The sequence below is a fragment of the Eptatretus burgeri genome, chromosome 3 (assembly GCF_056783735.1).
Source record: "Eptatretus burgeri isolate ZD-2024b chromosome 3, Ebu_testis_v1, whole genome shotgun sequence".
NCBI lineage: Eukaryota > Metazoa > Chordata > Myxini > Myxiniformes > Myxinidae > Eptatretus > Eptatretus burgeri.
The window spans coordinates 4,537,078-4,561,946 of NC_140963.1; the positions used below are offsets into that span (position 1 = coordinate 4,537,078).

Below are 24,869 nucleotides of genomic sequence, written 5' to 3' on the forward strand. Positions count from 1 at the left end.
AAGCATTGGTGTTTCTGTATTGATCATGCTGAAACCATTTTTTTTTCATATTGGGATAAGCGCTCTTTTTCCACAAATTACGTACCGATTTCTCTTTATATGCTTTCAAATGCTTTTAAACAATATGGAGGGAAGAAATCTGTTGTAAAGCATTAGCTGGTCACTTTGTCACCATATAAGGAATGGTTTGCCAGAAAGCATCAAGGGTAAAGACACCGACACAGAGTTGAGATAAAGATTTGAAATGCCTGCAGCATAAAACATGCTTATGAGGTCTCTGACGATGAGAAAGTCAGAAGTCATTACGTTTGCAGAGTGGACTGCTCATGGTTTGCGAGTTTCTTTGTTTCACTCGTTACAATATTTGCTTGGCAAATCAGGGATGAGTGGAATAGAATCTATGTTCAAATATACTGTGGTCGATAAATATACTCCATATAACCAACATATCAATTAAAAACTTAGGATCATTGATTAATATATTGTTTGCCTTTCTCATTGTTGAGAAAGTGCTCTCCTGAATCTACTCGTAAATGCTCAACAACACCACCGACACCGCACCACTCGAAGCGAACACTTCAAACCAGATGACAATAATAATAATAATAATAATGAATGCATCATCCCCGTGCTGGCCCAAGCACATCTGGGCCTAGTGAAAGATCTGTTTATTAGTCCATGCTTAGTTAAATGAAATGTGTACCCCTTTCGTACCTCTTGCTGCTCTGATACTTTAAAATATACTTCATAATGGATCGTCGCATACTGATGGTTGTTTTATAATGAATAGTTATCGTGTGCAAGTCAACTGCGTAACAATATAATCTTTTCTATATTCTACTTGGTTGCTAAGTTAAGTTAAATTAAATTAAGCCGCCTTTGTTCGGGCACCAGTGAGATGCAGGAATGCTTAATTCTAATTAATAACAAATGTGCTGTGTAATAAACCTCTCAAAATCACATGAACACAAGGCATTATATGTTGAAATGAAGTATACATTATGCAATAGTCGTGAAGGGGGAGGACAGCAAAGCAATACAAATACCTCATAAAGCTTCAAAGTGCTCGAGGACACACCTTTGAAACAATTTGATTTGAAACAAAAAAACAGTCATGACCACGTCCTTGAAAACGTTTCGCTTGTTTCATCTGAATGCGATTGGTCAATTCGCTTACATGTGAGTGGATCACCCTCCCATTTCTCTTCCCGACATAAGAAACTCCCCTTTGAGCATCAAGCCAGAGAGCAATCACATTGCATTGATTGTCTTTCTCCATGATCATCTATTAAATAATTAAATAATTCAACCTGTATTGTGACTGGAGATACTCGAGTGAGGTTTCGTGTTTTCCACCACAGTACCAGGTGGTAAAAACGAAAACGTTGCCAGTTGGGCGCATTTTATTGTTCCGGTAAGCCCGACAGAGAGGGACGGAATAGGAAGGTAAATTGGAGGGCCAAACGGATTCCTAATAAGCCTTGGAGAAAAGGAGCCAAGAATTGAGGCAAATTCCAATGGTGTCTCCATGCAAAGTGGCGGATTAGTGGGGGCACCGCAGTCTGTAGATATGGGTCACGTGGTGACCCGGAGAGTGTGTGTGCCAGACTGCCAGGCGTATAGTAGGTGGGCTGTGCTGATAAGCACGGCGTGATGCTCGGTGCACAGGGTGTCGTGCTGAAGGCACAGCCAGAGTGGGCATGTCAATCGGGGCTGCGGGTGGGGGCTCGCCAGGCTCAACGGATGGTCTGTTCTGCATGCGCTCCTCACAAACCCCGTGAGTAAGCACCGCAGAGTGTTGTTGGCACAAATGGCGTGTGGGGTGTGACACGATTTGCGGCACGGATTTATGGCATGGTATCGGGTCTCACCAGCACATGGGCATGAAAGCTGGAGCCTGGCTGTGGGAGAACCACGTAGCCCAGAGGGAACTTTAAAGTAGAGGGCAAGAAACCAAGAAGGTAGATGATAGGAATGAAGACAATGATAGAGATTACAGGAATTAGAGACATGCTAAATTGACGATCTCGGTTTTAATTATTTTTACAATTGGAAGACAATCGATGAGCGCCTTCTTTGTTGTCCAGACTTGTTGTGAATAATGAGGTGTGAATGAGGTGTGAATGAGGTGTGTGGAAAAATTTTGTAGAAATGATGCTTGAGTGAAGCAGAGTTCACTCACTCTCCTGTGGAGATGAACCTTTGCCTGCATTGGCACTAGATTAGAGGGGGCTCAGATGTTTTAGAACAGGACATCATTCTGTGGTTGGTGTTGTTTGAAAGAGAAGTGGTGTTTTGCAAAGGTGAAATGGTAAATTGATGGGCTGAGAGTGTGGTTCATTGATGGTAAGTATGCTGGTGAAAAGCACTTAGTGGGGGCATTGCAGTCTTCCCCCTCCAATGGGATTGGGCAGACCATGAGTCGGCTGTGGGCCCAGAGGGGCGAGCCAAATCCAGGACCCGGGTACCAAGGTCAAGGGTCCGGGCGCCAAGTGCCAGAAAGGACACGGGGGGGGGGGGTGGGAAAGGGGGAGATTGGAAAGAGCTCTCTCCAGAATTCGGAATGGAGCAAATAAGCTTGGTAGCTCCCTCAGCGACCCGGTGGTGTTATGTGTGAGATACACAGGTGGGCAGACCTGCAGGTGGAGCCATACTGCCCGGCCATGATATTATGCAATGGCACAGGTTGAAACATTGAGGGCCGGGCCCTAACATGATGAAACACCAATGCATGGTAGATATGGTTGCATATAACCACTTTGGGGGTGGGGGGGGGGAGGGAGGTAATGATAAAAGAGAGATGAGTTTTGTGATGCGAGAATAGAGTCGGGATGCTCTCCCTTGGTACCACTTTTGAGTGTCTGCGGCCGCTGGAGTAACGAAGTAGGCTAATTGGATTTTGCGTCGAACCATTGTGTCCCAAATTTTTAGTGTTGGGGCAAGCACGCCCCCATCAGGCTACTCTGGCAGTGAGCCTTGTGGTGCCATACCACCTCAAAGTTTATCACCGTGTGAGTTTTTATTTTCCTCCCAAGAGACAAGATAGCGAGAGGGGTTCGTGGGCCAGGAAGGGACAGATTAGCCAGTTGGGTTTAGAGGGACAGACAAGCCAGGGTCGACATAGGTGAGAGGGACTGAATGGGGTAGGGGTAGTTTATAGGGGGTTAATGGTGTAGGGAGGTTAGGTTTGGGCTGAAGCCGGCTGCCTGATCGGCTGCCACTGCACGTCATTGTTATGGACCAAGGACCATTTTTGTGTCCATGTCAGGTAACCGCTGAAGGACACTTTTTAAAGACCAGCATGGTGGACCAACGTGGAAGTGTCGATAGTGGTTGAACCCACCTGGTGATATATGTATAGCTTGAATTGAATTTCGAATGGTGTAGATATGTGCGCCAAGTGAATGTGTAGGAATAGTTACACAACGGATTCGTTTTCACCATTTCTCTTCGTGGGGACAGGAACGAAATTTTTCTTGTGAAAACAAATCTCACTCAGGGATCGGATAGGACAGGTAATAAGATAAGATAAGAACTTCATTTCGCCAAGTGTAAAAACACAAGGAACTAGAAGGGCACTGGGTAGAGCGCATACCTCCGCCACGTAATGCCTGATCCACGAGAACATATCAGGCCCAATACATTATTGAAATATCATGCTATACAGTACTATATCGTTTTTGGCCCTGTCTATCAATGGTGAAGAATCACTTTAAAAATTGTAGTAGTCGGATCCGGATCTGGATATTCACCAAAATCTAATCAGTTCATCCTTGTCACACCCAACCTGTCCAAAAAGTTCATCTGGATCCGTCCATAACTTTTTGAGATATCCTGTACACAAACAAACAAACAAACAAGACAGAAAGGGGTGAAAACATAACCTCCTCCACCTTCGGTGACGGAGGTTAATTAGTCTTGGTCACACATACAAACACAACAAATCATACTCCTCAGCAAAGTTTACTAATAATGCACCAGATAATAAAACTGAATTGAAAATAAACTCAAAACTATACTAACAATAAAACAGTCAATATACAATATCACAAACACAATAAAATGTCGAAAAATTGACAAAATTGAAATACCACATTTAAATCCCCCCTCCCCCCCACCTCCTCAACCAGACCAAAAAACCAATCCGACTCTCACACCACAACCATACACATGATGAACATGATGAGCATAAATAGACCATTAAATACCACAATCATAAATAGTAATAAAACTGCAAATGAATAGCATCCCCACCCCTCTCCCTGTCGCTTGCATTCAGCAACAACCTAACAATCCAAACAGTAGCACCACATTGAAAAAAATATCAACAGAAAAACTGCTATTTAAGTGGTAATGGAGTAGGACAGGGCAATAACTGATCAAGGGGAAAAAAACACTATTCCAAAAGCGATTTGCCCGACACTTGAGTGACCTGCATTGCCCACCAGATGGCAAAAGCTGAAACAGGACATTGGCTGGATGCGAGGCATCAGAGACTATCCTCTGCGATATATTCACAGGAAGCTTTGTATAAAATTGAAGCCAAAAAGGGCAACTCACATCCAGTAATCCTACCAGCGGTGCGCACAACGCTCTGGAGCCGAAGCTTCTGTCGCTGGGTGCAGCTGCCATACCACGCACACAGAGAGAAAGTCAAAACACTTTCTCTAATGGCGTGATAAAACTGGAAGAGAATCTCCCTGCGAAGGCCAAGCTTCTTTAGCTGCCGCAGGAAGTAAAGGCATTGCTGAACTTGCCTGATAACAAGTCAAAAACCATCTCCTTAGTCTTTGCAGTATTCAACTTGAGGTTGTTGTGTTTGCACCATGACACAAACACATTAACTTCCTGAAGGTATTCCTCCTCACAATAATTCACGATAATAGCCTCAATGATCATGTCATTGGAAAACTCCATGAGCTGCACAGACTCATGATGAACACACCCAATAATTGGTGAAAAGGGAATAGAGAAGAGCTGACAGCACGTACCCTTGTGCAGCACCGGTATTCAAGACAATAGTCTTGGACAACTTATTGTTTCATTTTACTGCTTGTGATTGGTTCAGGAGAAAATTCAAAATCCAAAAGCAAATTGAGGGGGGGGGGGAAGGTGAAAAAGCTTTTCAACCAAGGCTTTTAGGATCATTGGTATCTCCCGTGATGAGGCTGAGCCTTTGGGTCTTTCACTCTCTCACCGCAGGCAGGTCGGTGGTCTTTCTGTCTTCTACGCCTCCAATCCGGCCTCTCGCCCCAGCCCCTCCCCATCCCCCACTCTGCCTGTGCTCTATCCTCATAATATTTCTGCAAGGAGCTCAAGGTCTGACGACAACCCCATTCTGGTGAAACTATCAAAACAAAGAATCACTGCTCACCTTCAGTATTTCATTCCTTTTCTTTTTCCTGCCTTTGAAACAAAATCCCACGCCTCCCTCCAGGTCCTTAAAACAGCCGTTCACCACCATCTCATGTCTTCCCCCAAACAAAACCACGATCTTTTCTACCCCCGTTAATCCACCCCAAACCCACCTCATTAAAAATTCCCTGTTTTCCTTCCTGAAAGTCCCTGGAATGTCCATCTTGTTTACTCCCTGTACCCCACCCCATCCCTCTCCCTTCTACACATCTCCTGATGTCCCGTTTCCATCCTGTTTTTTGCTTTCCTCTCCCACGACCTCTTTTTTCCTGCTCCCTTTGTTATATGTTCTGTGTACTCGCCCTGACAAAAGCCTCGACCGAGTAAACAAAAACAAAAAAGTTTCACGGACAATGGTATTAAAAGCAGAACTAAAATCAATAAAAAGAATACGAGCATAACGATTTCAAAATCCAAGAAGCTGAAGAACAAAATGAAAAACAGGACCGGTGGTCCTGAAGCTCACCTGGATCAGGGGTAACAGTCACTTAAACCCCCCCGCAGACGCACTTGATCCTGATGTTTTTTTTAATGCCGTGACCAAACTTTGGTACATCCACGGGTGATGAAGGTTGTGGTGAAGTTTCATCAGAATTGTGTGTGTAGTTTCTGAGAAGGAAGCAAATACCTATTTTAGGGGACAACCTGCCATAGACCCCCTTAGGGCCTGATTTTTTTTCAATGCCGTGAACAAAGTTTGGTACATCATCGGTGTTGAAGGTTGTGGTCAAGTTTCATAGAAATTGTGTTTGGCATTTCAGAGCAAAAGCAAATACCTATTTTGGGAGGTGAAACCTGAACCCACTTTGACCCCCGGTCGACCGACCCCCTTAGATCCCGATATTTATTAAATGCCGTAAACAAACTTGAGTTGCAAAATACCAAATATCATTTTAGCCAAGGTTGGTCACAAGCCCTTCAGCAGTTTCGGAGAAGAAGCTACAAGTGTTTACAGGCGGACTGACTGACGGACGGCCGACATGCCATCCCATAAGCTCCCATGAAGTGCGTTCCAGGTGAGCTAAAAACTGAGGCAACAGCATCATCAACAGAACGATTTTCCGATAAACAAACTGAGAAGGATCAAGCCTATGAGTGGTGATAGACTTCAGGTGGTTGAGAACCAAATGCTGAAACACCTTCATCACCTCTGAGGTGAGAGCCACAAGTCTAATTGTTGAGCGTAGTCACCTTTAATTTCTTTGAGAGAGGAATAAAAATAGGGGCAATACCCCTGGGCGTTCACCTGGTAGCGGATGGATAAGAAAACCAGGGAACCACTGGTAGGCGTGGATAACCCACAACATAATTAATGGAGAAAAAAAAAAGTAAAGACCAATTGATTTTTTTGTTGATGCAGTGAACAAACTTTGATATGTCACAGGTGATGAAGGTTGTGGTAAAGTTTCATCAAACATGTGTATGTGGTTTTGGAGAAGAAAGCGATGACATATTTTAGGCCCCCCCACCTCCCCTGTAGACCCACATCGACGCTGATTTATTTAATGTCGTGAATAAACTTTATTACATTACAGGTGATGAATGTTGTGGGTCAAGTTTCATCGGAATTTTGTGTGTCGGTTCTGAGAAGAAAGCAAATACATATTTTTGGGGGCAACTCCCCACCCCCCCCTCCCTATAAGCCCCGAGACCCCGATTTGTTTTCATGGTGTGAACAAACTTTGGTACATCATGGGCGATGAAGGTTGTGGTCAAGTTTCATGAAAATTGTATGTAGTTTCTGAGAAGAAAACAAATACTTTTTTGGGGGGAGGGGCACCCCCCATAAACTCCTTCCGTAGACCCCCTCAGACCCCGATTTATTTAATGATGTGAACAAACTTTGGTACATCACGGGTGATGAAGGTTCTGGTCAAGATTCATCAAAATTGAGTGTGTGGTTTCAGAGAAGAAAGTAAATACCTATTTTGGGGGGCAACCCCCATCGACCCCTTTAAGGCCCGATTTTTTTAAATGCCATGAACAATCTTTCGTATGTACAGGGTGATGAAGATTGTGGTAAAGTTTCATCGAAATAGTATGTGTCGTTTCAGAGAAGTCGTTGCAAGTATGTGGACGGACGGACAATGCGACATCCCATAAGCTCCTCGGAACGATGTTCCAGGTGAGCTAATATAAGATTTCACATAAAGAAGCACTATATATATGGAATGTGGCAAAGAGCTGTTGAAAATACAAGCAAAAATAGAAGAGCTGCCACGAACAATGCTTAAGAGTTTCAGGAGAAACACCATCAGGGATATTTGGGACATCAGGGCCAGCGACTTTTCTGCTATCCTGTTTCCTGAAAAGTTTCCTCACTCAGCCTCCTCCACAGTAAAAGGCAAAGGAAGCGGTGAATCAGCAATCGAGAAAGAAGCTACAAGAGGCGCAGGATTTTGCCAATCAAAATGGCTGGAGAACTCGAGAACATCCAACTGGAGAACATCCAGCATCCGATGGAGCAGCGAGGACTACATATGGGCGGGGTTACCAGAACACGGTGTCACCGAGCTGGGGGCTCGACCAATAAGCGTGGCTTGACAACAGCTATGCTCCAATGTGAAGGCAACGTCGTCAACAACAATCTACGCCGAGACACTGGTCGGCTTTTCGGCCACGCCTCGGCTGAGGGCAATACAAGTAGAAGCAGCCCAGAACTCGGAGTCGTGTGCGTCCAGGGAACCAGAGAGCCAGGAGGAGTCCTCAAGGAATGAGCAAAGCATACGCGAGCTGCTGCACACATGGCCTCTGTTTGGGGTGAGTGCCAACGAGCTGAGGAATTATTCTCCTGGTCAGCCGGCAATTACATACTGACTTACACGATCTTTGTCTTGCTTTTCCTGTTTCTAATAGTTCACTTGGAACACACAAAGAGCAATCAACAGTTTCCCTCTTGACTCACTCAAAGCAGGAGTACTGACTCACAATCAGAATTTCCTCTTCACATTAAAAAGCATTTACCACATTTCTCCCCACACGGCGCATACACCATCACCCTCTGTTCTATCTTCCCCCCTCTTCTTTGCACTTTGGGGCCACGTAAGCCCGCAGGCTTATGTCGGATGAGCAAGGGGTTGCCAACGATGCTGGCCTTTATCTCTCTGTCTATCACTCTTGCTTGTCTAATTTCCCAGAGTGAATGAGGTGCCTGTGTCTGTAGTTTTATGATAAGGATTGTCTAAAGGGCTTGTGGGTATAAGGGTAAGACTGCTTTGTGACATTGCATTGCTTGTAAATATGTGCCTTTTGTTAGCATGACCATTCATTTCAAACCTGCCCAAATGTCTCTTTCTCCATTGGTTAGACACTAGTGTGCAAATAATGGATGGGAGTTTCGCCCCACAATTTTGCTATGGTCAGACGAGCCGACATCCCACTTATGGTTCCGCTTGGCCATTCTTTCATGGTCGTCTTAGTAGTAGGGTGTGGTGAGCATGGTTCCCTATCTGAGGGGATTAATTTGGCGAGAAGGTAACGCGGAAATTGGACACAAGGACCCTACCTAAATTAGTCCGTGGTTCTTTAGCAACCTGTAATGCCACGGATTTTCTGCAGCTCGTTGGCTTCAGGATCAAAGGTTGGGAAGCGGGTCCAGAAGCCACTCGTGACCCGGCCGGCGAAACCGTAACGATACATTTTAAAAGAAGAAAGGCACTTCCAACTGAAAAGTAAATTAGATCTACTCTGATAATTTAAATAATAAGCAAGAGCAGACCCAGTCTCAGGCGACGTTGTGCTCGCTTCCCGGCGGACTTCGTCAGGCCAATAGACTCAGCAAGCGAAATGTCACCTGAGATGGGTCTGCTTTTGCTTATTATATAAATTATCAGAGTACATCTTGTTTACTTTTTGATTGGAAGCGCCTTTCCTCTTTTTAAATATATATACATATTGTGATCTACACCAACTGCATGGGACTTGGAAGAGAGGCAAAGCATTTTCAGACGCGAAAGAGGTTTTGCAATTGTCATGGGAAACAAGCAAGTCAGAGTAGAGAGACCAGTGATGCGAATGATGCATTATAGCCTGAACATTTCCCTCGTCATCGAAACGGGCAGAGTGGAACAAGCTTCTCAGAGGCGATGAAGGGGCAATCACATGTGTCATCGTGTAAAACAGAATTACAATTTTTTTTTTTTAATGGAACTGCAAAGTGAAACGATCTCGAGATTCAAAATCCATGTTTGACATTATATGAATCAGATGGCAATGCAAACACAGAGTGAAAAAAGAAAAAAATATGCAGGCAGTGTTTTGTTGAACCCTCGATGATCCTAACGACAGCATAAGTGTTGTTGTTGTATAATAAGTGCCAAAAATTCATCATCATTATCAATGATAATGATCATTGTCGGGTCATTGGCCCCACGATTATCATTTCGTGGATAGGTTTCACACGGTACATTTATACAGCATTGCACATGTTTCAAAATCTACATTTATGCAGCATTTCACGAAATATAAAAACTAAAATCTCCTGTTAAAACATGCTCATGAGATGCGTCCCAGCTCGGAGTCTCCATGGCTCAAGACTCTCAGCCAGGGCACCTGAGCACCGTTGCTGTCCGTGTGCCAAGGCCTTGCAAACAGGCTGCAGGAACGGACCTGGAGACGTAGAGCAGCAAGAGCTGCTGACTCAGGACCCGGTGTAAAGACTTCAAGCTACCCCCCTTTCAAGTTACCTCCCGGTAATCTGAAATCGATTTCAAGTTACCCCCGGGGGTAGCCTGAACCCGATTTCATATTACCCCCGCACTTTGACATTACCCCCCTCCCTGATTTAGCTGAAATGATAAATTCTTATGCCCACAACTCATGATACGTTTATCGAATAGAACACGTAAAACATACAAGTTTGAAAGCTCATCTCAAAGTACCTGTATTGGATACAGACGAGAGTTTCCCAACTCAGCATCCTCATCAGTAAGCTACCCGGATACTTTCTCGATCAAGAAAGTATTTTCAACTAAAAGAATGACAACCTAGATACACAAGTAGCTATTGCTATTATTTCCCTTGTACGGATGATACAAATATACCAGCTACAGGCAGTTTGTCAGATGGAAAAAGAGATATCTGGGCAAGGAGTTGTGTGGTGGCCTGACTTTTGTGGCTTCAGATATCCCCACCTTCCATAAGCTGTTTTCATTGCCTTTCTTATACATTGATTTTATTGAGTTGTTACCATAATTGTAAATATAGTCCGAGTTGGTTGAAAAGATATACCAGGATGTCTATTTGGATCAACTATATCGAAGAAGGATATCATAAAAATATGGCAAAAACTATAACTGTATGAGAAATACTGATTTCAATTAATAACAATATTAAAATAAAATAATTCATAATAAAATCAAAATGCTTTGCAAACTCTTTAAAAGCTGTCACGTGGTCAATGGTTTTTCCCCAATTAGTTTTCAATATCAATTAAATTACTATTTTTTGTAAATAAACATACATAAATAAATGTTTTGAGGGGGGTAATCTGAAATCGTAGGGGGTAGGATGAAATCGATTTCACGTGATTTCAAGTTACCGGGGAATAAGATGGAGGGGGTAATTTGAAATCACCACACCGGGACCATATGTTCCCGCAAAATTGTGTGCAATTTATTAACATACAACAAAAAAGTATGGTTAACTTGTTCGGTCATCCTCTGCGCACTATTCTCATTGTACTGTTGAACTCGATTCGAAAAACGTTAAGGGATGGATGGAACTTATAAACCGAAGTCAAAAACAAAAAGTAATTGTCATATTATTGTAGCTTTTCCCACTTTGCAGCTCATTAACAACAGATCAATTTGAGTCATCACGAGGTTAAGTGAGCATCTTCCCTTTTTGTTACGTTGATTGAATGGCTATCCCTCTGGCAGCCTTTTACACAGTGATGACTAATCTAAATTCAATGTCTGCTCTGAGTTAAATTCATGACTCTGACGATAACCAACTTACTGCACTGACTTCCAAGCAGAAGGAAGATGATCGAGGGCAAATTATAGGGTGAACAGCAGAAAGAGGATGCAATGAGCAGAGCTTTTCAAGAAAACATGAGCCAATGGCATCTGGGACAGTTGCAGAATCAGTTGAGGGATGCAAGAAACGACTCCACCTTCCGAGGTGAAAAAGACACAGAATCTAGGAGCGGTATGCTGTGACTGAGTAGTGCGAGTCAAGAGTGTGAGGTGTTGGGGACACAAGATTTTGAAACAAACCCAGAATTGAGGCATTCAGAATTCTCATGAGCAGTTAGTCGGTTGTGGTGCCATATGTAGTGTGGGGTGGGATGTAGGGGGAGCATACTGCGGAGACAGACTTAACAATTGTCACCACCAGGTTTTTGATGAAAGAGACAGGTTTGAAAGTTCAATCTTCTGGTAAGACAGATATTGTTTTCTGGCTCCCATGAGAGTGGACACACTTGTTGGGAGCTTTGAGGAATAATCTGAAATTTCCTTCAATCAGATTTGCCTTCAAATAGGAGAAGGCACATTGTTTCAAGTCAACTGCTGAAACATACAATTCAGTGTACCATGGGGAAAGGAAGGGTATGATAACTAAAGACGAGATGAATATATCTGAGTATAGGAAACAGCAGGTTTCTGTGGAAGAATTCCCAGGCTGAGTTAATAATCAGAGGTGGCAGATATAGATCAGTCCTGAAGTGTGATGCCTGCTTGCAGTCCCTGCAAGTCTGCCTGACTGAACTGCCAGACTCACGGGCACTGAGTCAACTCTCTAAAAATAGCCATGGAGATGTTGACCTTCACAAACATATGATCGGATGAACCAAATGGAGCAGAGGAAGAGCAGGAGACATTATCAGGGAGTTGGTCATTACCAAATCCAAAAGCGAGGATTTTCCTTTGGCAGAAACCTGGAACGGAAAGTTCACAGTTTGAGTCAGGCCAACGGAGCCACAGAATTCCAATGCTGCCATGCCATGGCTGGTGAGAGGTACCAATACCCATCCAATTGGCATAATCACGTATGAGGAAAAGAAAGTTGGGACGAGTGATTAACAGATGGTCCACGTTGTCTGACAGAGGTGCCGATGGAGTCGTCAATGTTTGGACGGTACAACACACAGACAAAGTAGACGGTATTCATATAATACTTACCCCCGTGCAGTCTTGAGAAGGACTTGGTGCGAACCAACTCTTCTGGAGGCAAATTTGTAATCACATTTACCTACACTTCTGGAGGCAAATGTGTACAAATTATATTTTGAAAAGTCTGCCATAGAGTTCATTCATAAGCCTTTACAAAGTGGCTTTTATTCTCGTTTTGAGTGTTTTCATAACTACCAAGGCTGATAAAGACACCAGAATAGATTGCTAAAGCATAAATCAGGAGATCGTCAAAACGCAAAATTGTAGTGCTTCTTACACTTTTACTGGCAGTAATTACGGTACCAAGACGGCCCATTCTGATGCAACCAACTCCGCTTTGATTGACATCTGACCCATTTATGTCCTCTATGTCTATTTGAATTCATCATGGGATTTAAATTTTTTAAATTCAAAATCAAACAAAAGACCAAATAAAACAGGTACTGTATCGAGAACCCAAACAAGCACAAAGCAAAGATGAAGTCAAGAGGAGGAACTTGAATAGAACTCAGATTTCAACCGCTACTCACTCCTCGACCCTCAAACCCATCCAGGCACAGCCAAGTAAACCATATTAAAAAAAAAGATAATAAAAAATAAAAATAAAAATAAAAAAGAACCCAGACAGAATTTTTTTTTAATAATTATGGCTGCCAGACAATGTGTCTGACCAGGTTGCAATTTAAAACATACTGTTGTGGTTGACGAAATTCGTAAACCACCATTCAGGTCCCGTAGGTGAGATATCTCTGTAAGTATATGTGTAGTTAGCCCAAACCCGTTGTTTAGAGGGAATAAATGTCATTCATTCGGGCTGCGACCCTTTTAGATAGCCGTTTTTCTTTTACTATCTTTATTTTGGACCAACCGCCATTACTACCACCACAACCACCACCAACCGCATCTTCACAACCACATCCACCTTCTCCACAACCGCTTTCACACCAACCACCAACCGCAACGCCGCTTCACAACAACAACGCCAACAGCCACGACCTTTACCGTCACATCTCGCTCTCGCAACCATCGCATCACCGCCATTCCCGCGCCGCTTGTGGGCACCGATCCTGGACTCGTACAGGGCGCGCACGGAGCAGCGGGTGCAAAAACACCAGCCTTTCCGAGAAATCGGATCAAGAATGATTCACGCCCACTTCTGTTCCGTCCTATCAGCGAGCGTGGGGCGATTTGGCCCCGCCTCCAGGCGCGTCGGAGTATAATCGCTATATGCAGATTCACGGATCAAGAATGATTCACGCCCACTTTTCCTCTGTCCAATGGGGAGGGTGGCTCCGCCCCCGAGCCGTTCCTGATCCAAAACTCTGCATATGATTTCTCCTGTCGCACTATAAAGCGCCGAGCGCGGAGCGAATCAGGGCAGTTGGACAGAGTTGAGAAGAGGAAAGAGTTGGAGAGTTGTGGCGGTGGCGAAATCAGTCGAGAGAGTGTCTGTCGGGGTCCGGAGAGGCTGGAGAAGCCAAGAAGCTTTGTGGAGGTCTGCGCTCGTGTCAGAGTCGGGGAGCTGCGGAGAGGGGAGGCCGGTAACGCGATCGAGGTCGCAGTGGAGTCGCTCGTCGCGGGACCCAAGCCATCCAGATATCCTCTTTCCCCCGAGCATCAACAACCCCTCCCTGTTTCCCCCCGCGCTGAGATAGTGTGAGAAGGGGGCCCCGTTCCCACCCTATTCCAGGCAGTGCCAGCGAGGCCCGCGGAGTCGGGGCGCCGCCGCCATTTTGCGGCTCATCACCAGACGGGTAGGCTCGACGCGGTCTCGGCCCCAGGCCCGTCTGCCCCCTTGTCGATGAGGGTGGCCCCTTTTTCTTTTGCTTTGGAGTATATGTGTTGTCGGCGCCGTCTGTGAAGTAAAACTGTATAAGTGTTGCCGTGTGCTCGGTAGTCGGTAGTAGATCTGCATTGTGTTTCTTTTGTTGCAATTGCTTTTGGTGCATAATTATTGTGTTTCTTCTTTTGTTACATTTGCTTTTGGTGCATAATTGTTGTGATTGTATATGTGTGCTTTCCGTTTGCCGCGGAATAAATGTGCTTTATGTTGAACTGTTTTTTTCCCGTTTCGCTTCGTCTTTTTTTTATTGAATCTCCATCTTACTTCACGTAAAGGGTTGGTCGTGGGCTAAAAACGCCCAATAATTAATCGAACCGTCGAGGTTGACGATAACACCGCTCGGTTATCCCGATAGTACGGAACGGGTCGCTTAAAGAGGCCCGTGTCCGAAGTCGACCTGCGGCGAGGTGCGATCGCCCGGTCTACCCTCCGTGTGGGTACTTAGGTAGGTCGAATTTGGCGAGCAACCCTATCCCACGCGGGGGGGCCGATTGGCACGATCGTGGTGAGGCCGAAAGGCCCACCCATGACTAGTTCCCGGCGTTAGTCCGAGAGGGTCACGACGGGATTGTCCGTCCGGTGGGCGACGTGCCGCGATTCGAGTTACGTGGCCGCTCGCACGCTGGCGGGCGCGAATTCGCAACAATACTTTCCCCATCACTACGAGACCATAATTTTGAAGTTTCAACTCGATTGATGCAGCAGTTCAAGAGCGATAATTTCTTACAATATTTTCCTTCAATGCAATATGGCTGCCAAACCATGTGACCTATTGATGAACACCCTGGTATCCCCAAGGCTTGGGGAACATGTGTGTGAATTTTGTCCAGCAGTTCTGGGGGAGATTTTTAAAGGTTTAAGGGAAAATCAAATATGGCTACCAAACCATGTGACCAATGACATCAGAGGTGTGGAACATTTTGCTCCTCATGGATAAGGCAGTCAAACCTGTAAAGATTTGCCTCAATCTTTTTAACGTTTTGGAGAAGATGATTTTTTGGAAGGTTTTTAATAAATTAAAAATTAAAAAAAAAAAAAAATATATATATATATATATATATATATATATATATATATATATATATATATATATATATATATATATATATGGCTGCTGCACCACATGACCGATGATGTCATCAATTTTTTTTTCTGTTGACCAATTCATTTTGAGATGTCTACCAACACCAACAACATAAAACTTTGAACAGGAATCATTACAGAAATGATGTACCATCACCGAACATGACAAGGAGGTTTGGAAACAGAACAAAAGATATGTAGGAGAGGTCGTTATGAACCAATTGACCAGCTAAGATGTGAAGAACCAAATTGTCCACCACCTGGATAGACCAGAAGAAAGCTTTCGACAGTATCCCACATTAGTGGATGATAAAATGCGTGCAAATATACAAAATCAATCCCCAAATAATCAAAACTGATTGAGAAAGCAATGGAGCTCTGGACTACCACATTGATATTACAGCACTCAGAAGGAAATATCGAAACACCAGATATGAAGATATGGTACGGGATCTTCCAGGGAGACCATCTTTCTCTCCTCTCTTTTTTTTGTCTGGTTCTGGACCCGCTGAGTAACCTCATCAACAAGCAAGTACACGGATACACCCCAACAACCAATACAAGAACATCCAAAGAAACAGGCAAGGTGACACCTACTATACATAGATGATCTTCGCACCGAATAATGAAAAATTGACAGAACAACTAAAACTAGTAAAACAGTTCTCGGAGAACATTCAAATGGAATTTGGATGAGATGAGTGCACATCTGCAGAAGATAAAGCAACAAAAACAGACAACATAAAAATTGACTTTGAAACAACAATACAGCACTAAGAAAACAAAGCAGCACACAAATAACTCGAAATAGAAGAGGGCCACCAAATATATCACAAACAAATGTGCAAAACAATCACCAAGGAATACCTACGTAGAACGAAGCTGATCCTGAAAACATGCCTCTCTCCAAGAAACAAAATGAAAGACATAAACCAACTCACAGTATCAGTGTTGCAATACAGCTGTGGAAGAATAAGCTGGCCCCAATCAGAAATCAATAAGTTATTAGACATCAAAACAAGAAAACTCCCTACCATCCACAAAGTGCTCTACAAAAACCAGTGCATCCCGATAATGTACCTGCGGAGACGATAGGGAGGGAGCGGCCTGATGGAACTCAACCAGGTGCACAGAGCGACGAGTGTTGGACTAGCTGAGTATGTGAAATGCTCAACAGACTATCGGATTCAATTTGTAAACAAACCCAAACACAACAATCTTGAAAAAGTATCCCGAACTCACCTTGCAAGGAATTCCCAAAAACAGGTGTGAATGGAAGATACCGCACAGGAAAATGAAACAGCAAAAAAATACAGCCACAACAATTGTAAAAAAGACAACATAAATATCAACAAATATACACGAACAACTGCGAGAATGACAAAAGAGCAGGAGAATACAAAAAAGAATTGGACCGAGTTGGGATCGACAAAGAAGGCTCTTTGGAATGGCGAAGAGGAGGTCCTCAACCTGGATAGAGAACAAATAATAATAAATGGCCAAGATCAATGACACTACACCAACGGATTTAAAACTATGGTGGGACTGAACCAGATGGACAAGTGTAGGTTCTGCAAGAAAGAAAAAGAAAGAACGAGTCACCTGCTTTCAGGATGCAACAAACTATCAGAACAACTTTACACACAAAGGCACAACAAGGTATACAAAGTGATTAATTGGCGTATCCTCAAAAATGTCAACATCCCAGTTCAGGAAAACTCATGAAACGTGAACCAAGGGAAATCACTGAAAATGAGTCCGTCATGCTCACTCACGACCTGATGATCCCATCGAGCGTGAACATAGAAACCAAAGCCTTGTGATCGGACATCGTTCTCAGGAACAAAAAGGAAACGACAGCATTGCTGATTGAGGTACCGGTACCCAGCGATTTTGGCTTATATAATGCAGAAATCTGGTGTTATTTTTTATGGTGTTATTGTACTCGGGTGGGGGAGGGGGGGGAGACATCCCTCATGAGTATCTTCGTGATGGAACCAACATGATATATATGGTAACTGCCATTTAAAAAAATACAATTATTTGCATATATTAGCCTTCCGCAGCACCAATTGTGACTATTGAAATCAATATATTATTACTTATGGAGTAGCTTTGTATCGTTACGTATTCTGTACGTTTCCAAAAATGTAGTTGTATTTACGAGCTTGAATACATGAAAATAATAATTGAAAACACATGTTAAGAATAAATTCTATTTAAAAATTATTTTTCCTTTTTTTATTTTTTTTAAATCACAAATAACAGGTCGCATCGGCTTCAAAGACAAATAAGAATTCAACGTTGGCAGTTTAATGTATTTTTCATCGTCAAAAGTAAAACGCAGGAATAATAGAGCGGGAGAACAAAATCCAAAGTAGTCAGAATGCACAGCAGAACGTTGACAGGGAGAGCTATGTCCTCTTCATTTGTAGCTGCCAGTTTCTGAAGGCGTAGAGCCGTGTCTATTTCTTACAGCTGTGCATACAAAATACCATGTTCAAGTCTATGAAGAATCTTCATCAATTCTACATTTCCAGATAGCATTTTTCCAGTGCTTTGCTGGTTTCTGTCTACCTGGGGTTATGGCATATATGCAATCCTGGGGAATTGAATGTACTAATCTGTCTATCCTGGCGAGTGGAGAAGACTTGGAACTTTCTCTTCCCAATGGCCCATTCAAAAAAAAAAAAAAAAAAAAAAAAACAGTTAAATACAATGGCAAAGGTATGTCGTCACTGCTTATACCAAAACCAGACCAAAACCAAATCATCCACACCAGACCAAAACAAGAAAAATGTAAAATGTTTATTTTTTTTTTAAAGTGATTTTTTTTTGTAGTTTTTGTAGTTTTATTTTTACCAAGCGAAGAGGCATGGATGAAGGCAATGTTTGGTAAAAACACACACAACATCAACCACACAACCCCCCTTGATGAGACCCCCCACCAACAGCACTCCATACACATACACACAATCACCCATCAATGCTCAAGCTACCTAAAAGTACTGTCAACATTCCCATAACTTCCAGGTACCGATCTAATTCTAATTTAAACTTATCTACTCTTTCTGCTGCCACTACCTTTCCAGGGAGACTATTCCATGCATTAACTACTCTCTGAGTAAAAGTCCCGTCTTGCTGCTGTCTTAACTCTCTTGCTGTGGCCCCTAATCCGATCATTGTCTACTCCTATGCTAAATAATTATTCGGACATCTGGTCGCTTGTACATGTTGCTGCATTTGAACCTGGGGAGTAACTGCTTAAATCTATCTGTCGGGTTCTTCCTGACATCTTTGTTCCTTTCACACTTCTTTCCACAGTTCTCTTTATTCATTCCAGTTCTCGCTTTTTCTTCTCTTTGTAGAGACCTATCCCAACAGACTCACACCTGTAATTGCTGTCAAAGGTGCTTCCACCAAGTATTAACTCAGAAGGGTAGAAACTTATCAAACCAAGATATTCTGGTTTTGTATTTTAAATGAATTTTCTGAAATTTGTTTTTCACTTGGAAGTTGTGGGTTACGATGTGTGAATAAAAGGTGGAAAAAGTCCGATTCAATGGAATTTAATTCCAGGCTATAAGGCAACAAAAGGTGAAAGTTTGGAAAGGGGGCGTACACTTTTTATCGGCGCTATATATCGGGACTCTCGGGGACGGTCTGATTTGGGTGACCACAGTCACATGCCAGGCTGTCTTTGAAATTCTAGTTGTGGTGGTTATGTGATGTCCTTGCAATGTGGATCCTGTTGAGCACACACAGGTCGAAACCTAGAGGCTCTTCCGTCAGATCACTCAGCAGTTCTTTGCTAGCCATGTTGATGTCTGTCCAAAGATTGCACCACTTTGTGTGTCCTTTGTGTTAAATGACTCAAAACATTTGCAGAGCCCCAGAAAAGTTTGCGTGACTCGAATCACGTATTTGGAGGATTCTGCAGGTCTTCAAGGATTGGAAACTTTGGCTTGGCTTTGATGCAGTCAAACTCTCTCAGAATTCTTGCCTTTTGCCGAACATCACGGGGTGGGATGTTAGACAGGAGTGGGAGCCACTGCATGGCTGTCGATTTCAGTGTACCATTAGGTCATCACATTGTGAATGAGCATCACCGATGTAAATTTGATAAAGGATTTCGGGCAATCCACCAAACAATAGACGGTGCTTTGACTTGGCTGTCCAACCTAGAGTTAGATCTGTGAGCTGTAATTTGTTATATGCAAGAAAAAAAAAAAGAAGGGACGGTCGAGGGACCGAGTGTTTGCGAGATAGTTCGATTGGGAAGGAAACCTTGTGAAGAAGAGGAGGGATAGATTCTTATGAAGAAGAAGAAGAAGAATAAGAAGAATAAGAATAAGAATAAGAATAAGAATAAGAATAAGAATAAGAAGAAAACATCAGGGTGTTCATGAGATTCATTTTGGAGGTATTGAGAAAAGGAGAGCTAAAGAATGAATGGAAGAAAGGGTTTTTTTTTTTTTACAGTGCAAAAAAGTTGGGGTTTTATTTTGGTAAGTGAGGAATGTTTGCTTACATTTCACATAATGACCAAAATCACAGCCCAAATTCATCCAGCATGATCGCTGCCAATTTAGCAGATTGTCAAAGAAGGGTCCAATATCTTGGACTTGGCTGGAAAAATTCATAAAGGAAACAAGAAAAAGAGCAGAGATTGCAGACCCTCGCCAGGACTCGTTTTGTGCGGTGTTTGTGTAGTTTGTGTGGTGTTATGTAATTAATGAGACATAACTAGACTTGCCACATTATAACTGCTGGCAATCATGACCAGGTACCAAGATGTCCTGCTTCGATGCAACCCCGCTTAGATCGGACACCGGTTTTATTATTATTCAATTGAATTTAGAATAGGATTAAAATAAATTCAATTCAAATCAAATGGAAGACCAAATAGGTACAGTCCTGCATTGGAGTCATCAGAAGGAACCTAACCAAACAACAAGCAATGATGAAGTCATCAGGAGGAACCTGGATAGGATTCACATTTCAGATGCTACTCCTCTCCCCTCAAACCCATCCAGGCACAGCCAAGTGAGCCTTCTTTTAAAAAACATGAACAAAAAATAAAACCAAAAAGAACCCAGATTAAAAAAAGAATTACATAATTCCAGCTGCCAGACCATGTGTCCGATCAGTTTGAAATTTAAAACATATATTCAACATCACTACGAGAGCATAAATATGAAGTTTCATGTCGATTGAGTAAGCGGTTCAAGAGAAATCATTTTTCAAAGATTTTTGCTCAACCCAATATGGCTGCCAAACCATGTGACTTATCAATCATTCGTGAACAAAACTGGTATCCCCATGCCTTGGGGAAACTTCACACAAATGTTCCCCTCGATCTGAACAGCCGTTCTGGCGAATAATTTTTTATAGGTTTTATGGTAAATCAAATATGGCTGCCAAACCATGTGACCTATCAATTATTCATGAATACCCTGTTTATCCCCAAAGCTTGGAGAACGTGTGTGAAGTTTCCCCTCGATCTGCTCAGCCGTTCTGGAGAATAATTTTTTTATAGGTTTTATCATAAATCAAATATGGCTGCCAGACCATGTGACATCAATCATTCGTGGACAAACTGGTTTCCCCATATCTTGGGGAACATTTGTGTGAAGTTTCCCCCCGATCTGTCCAGCCGTTCTGGAGAAGATTGTTATCGTTTTATATGGTAAATCCAATATGGCTGCCAAATCACGTGACCGATGACATCATCCCTTTTTTTTTTTTGACGAATTTATCCCCAGCTGACCCTCAAAAAATTTCATAATAATTGGATGGAGCGTTCTACGTATGTAATGACGTCATAATGAAGGCACCTATGATGTCATAAAAAAAAAATCACACTTTTTTCCCCATGAGTAGTAGTTGCCATGTGCCAAGTTTCAATTTCTTCATGGTGCGGTTTCAGAGATACAGAGGTCGAAAGTTTTTCGGTGTTTCCTAAATGGCTGCCACACCATGTGAACTATGATGTCATAATTGTCATTAAATACTCGACACGAGTCCTCGCTCCTGTGGTGAAAACTTCATCTCGATCCGACAAGCGGTTGTGGAGAAAAACACTAAAGTTCTGCACGGACAAACAAACAGACAAGTGGATCCAAATGCAATACCCTGTCCTCTGGTGAAGGTAAATACTGCCTGACTGGGCCCAGGTTTACCTGTACCAAAAATACTATTGTGGTAAAGAGGTGTGAGAGATGGTCTGTGTTCCAATATCCTGCATAATGGGAAATGTAACGATGCTCCAGCAAAGATGTGGATGACACACCCCCCGCCCCACCCCCATGAACCCCCCTAAAAGGTAACACCATGGAGCATGAAATGCTGTCGTGCCAAGAGAGGTCAAGGGGCTTTGATTCACCTTGAAATTTTTTGAATACTGGGAATCATTTTCCTGCATTCCAACGCACTTTTTAACCAAAATGTCGAGTTTAAAAGCATTGGAAATTTGACAAAGTTTGAGTTGTGATGAACATGATAAAAGCACAATTATGGTTTTTGTTTTTTTATTCCCATGTTTCTGGTACTTTCCCATATTTTGGTCAACAATGATTAAAAATAAACAAATAGAGATTGCTAGTTCTGACAGATCTCTGTTTTTACGTTTTGATTTTGCCAAAATTCCTATTGGAGTACATTAGCAAGATAATTTTCACTTCATCTTCACACAATGCTTAAGACCACGTTATTATTACATCTACCTATATATGACTAAAACTCTCATCTTGTAGATATGTATGTTTGTATGTATGTATGTATGTTCCCGAAATACAGCCAAAACGGTACACGATAGCGCAAACATTTTAGGGCCACCTTACTCACCATTCTCCTGCGGTGTGCAGTATCAAGTTTCATTCAAATCGGGCAAAGAAAAAATTATTAAAAACATCAATTCCCGATTCGGTCAAGTACTCTTCGGGAGAATTTGATCAATGCAAAGAACCTCAGCAGTTTAGTTCGCTGGAGCTATCTTTTTTTTTTCTTGAAATGATTGGTTTAAAAATCTCAAACATTTAGTATAGACAAAGAACGATTGATTTTTAAGCATAAAATAAACATCGCTATTTTGATCTAATAGTTCCGTGTTCATTAATAAATAAAATTGTGTTTAGAAGATTATGCACAATAATTTATTCGACTTTCTTTTCTCCGGTTTTTTTCTCCGATCTCCGATCAAAGCAAACAACCTCAGTGGTATCGTTCGCTGGAGCTATCTTTTGTTTTTTTGAAATGATTCCTTTTTATCAACCGCTGTCACAACGGGAACCCAACGGGTTCACGGGTCGTCTCGTAGAATATAAAAATAAACTTGTTTATAGTCTCCAAAGAAATCAGCACAAACCATTAGAACCTTTTTCAATTTATCAATTTAAAATTTTCAATCAATTTAATCAATTTCAATTTTCAATCAATTAAAAAAACCTTTTTTCTCAGACAAAAGGCTTGTTCACGAGTTGTCTGTTCGGTGAAACATGCTCTGGTTCTGGATGGTAAAACATCTGAACTGATGTCAAACTTTAACCTTCAGTTCATCGTTTACAGTCTGAAACTAGAAGGGCACTCAGTAGCACACATACCTCCAACAGGCCGATTCTTTTAAGTTTTGTATCCCACTGATAGGCCGGATCTGGATTTGGACCTGAACTAAAATTGAATGAGCTTGTTCTTGTCACTTAACCAATTCATTCACCAAGTTTCGTCCGAATCTGTCTACAACTTGTTGAAATATCATGCTATATATCGTTTTAGCCCGATCACTCAATGGTGAGAATCGCCCAAAAAAAATTCTCAGATCGAGATCCGGATTCGGATCTTCACCAACATCTAATCATTCCGTCCTTGTCACATACCCAAGCTCTCCACAAAATTTCATCCAGATCCGTCCACAACTTGAGATATTTTGTTCACAAACAAACAAATGAAATTGCTCGTTGAGCAGGGAATTGCCGGAATAACTTTGTCATATCTCCATGATCTCTGCAAAAACAAAAACCTGGAAATCAATTTGGTTCTTGTAAGTCGATAGTGCGAACTGTTTAATGAGTTATAGCCCTTAGTTTGGTCATGATCATAACTTGGAAGTCAATCTGACTTGAAATGGCGTTTTTAATCGCCTGATAAACCCCCCCCCCGACCCGACCCCCCCTGACATTCGACCCCTGACCGCTAAGAAGGGTGTTGGTGTGACACCCCAATGAGACGTATGGTTGGATGCAGCATCAGAAGATGCACATTTTGGATTTGGTTTGAAGTCGATACGACCATTTTAGCGGACGTCATTGCGAAAATAAGAATTTCAGTTTTTTTGGTGACCTTGACCTTGACCTAGATTTACCAAAAACGACAAGTGTCTAAGTTGGACCATGGCCGACGTATGTACCTAGTTTGGTCATGATCGCTGAAATGGTGTAGCTGCTACAGGGTAAACAAACACACAAACAACCAGACAGACAGACAGACAGACAGACAGACAGACAGACAGACAGACAGACAGACACAGAATGACACACACAACTGACCAACATAATTGCCGAAATCCGAAGGATTCCGGCAATTAACAAACAGATTAACAATTAACAAACTTCCGGCAGAGAGGGGTGAAAACATAACCTCCTTCCACCTTCGGTGGTGGAGGTAATAAACTGCATGTTTCCACCATCATGTTTGGTGAATTTTCTTTTTCTTCTTTCATGTGCAGCATGTGGCTGCAGTTCAGAGCCCACATTTGCTGGTGGCGCAGCTCTGCCGCTGACACAGTTGGAGGAGGACTTTGGAATGTGGCAAGTTTGCCGGCGATAGCTCGCCGACTCTTCAGGGACACCGTGGGATCTTTAGAGACCACCAAATAATTCTGTAAGATGGAACGCCAGTTTAACATCGATCCGAGGGACGGCATATACATTAATGAAATCACCTGCCTGTGAAACACCGGGATGACAGTTTACCCAAGTTGATGGCGTGACCATTAATTATCCAAAACAGGTGGGCAGAGATTCTTTGGTGAAGTGTCATCCAATATGTATCCCACAGTGTTGAATGTATACTCCAACGTAGGGCCATGGAAACAGGAGCGTACAACCCTCATGTTAAGGAAGAAGGGGGTGTCTAATATGGCCCACTTAAGCCTACCACAGGTATAATTTCTGATTTTGGCAGGAAAAGGGATCAGGCAGATGGTCATTGTGATGTAGGTCCTCACTTCCCTGTCATTGTCATTCTTTTCATCTTCCTTGACAAGGTTTATAACAAGTGACGGCAGCTTGCTCAGGAAGAACATGGTGGGTTTGTGCTGCCTCATTACAGGGTCAAGTGCTGACATAGCTTTCGACATGTTATTGAATGGCATTACTGCCAACAAAGAGTAGTCACATTCAATGTAAGCTTCCTTT

At 42.6% G+C, this 24,869-nt stretch overlaps 1 protein-coding gene across 3 annotated transcripts in view; it reads right to left on the reverse strand.

Moving 5' to 3' along the window:
* Positions 1 to 24,869, reverse strand: part of TMEM101 (transmembrane protein 101) — a 68,371-nt gene that overhangs the window by 28,139 nt on the left and 15,363 nt on the right. The gene's annotated exons all lie outside the window — the stretch shown is intronic.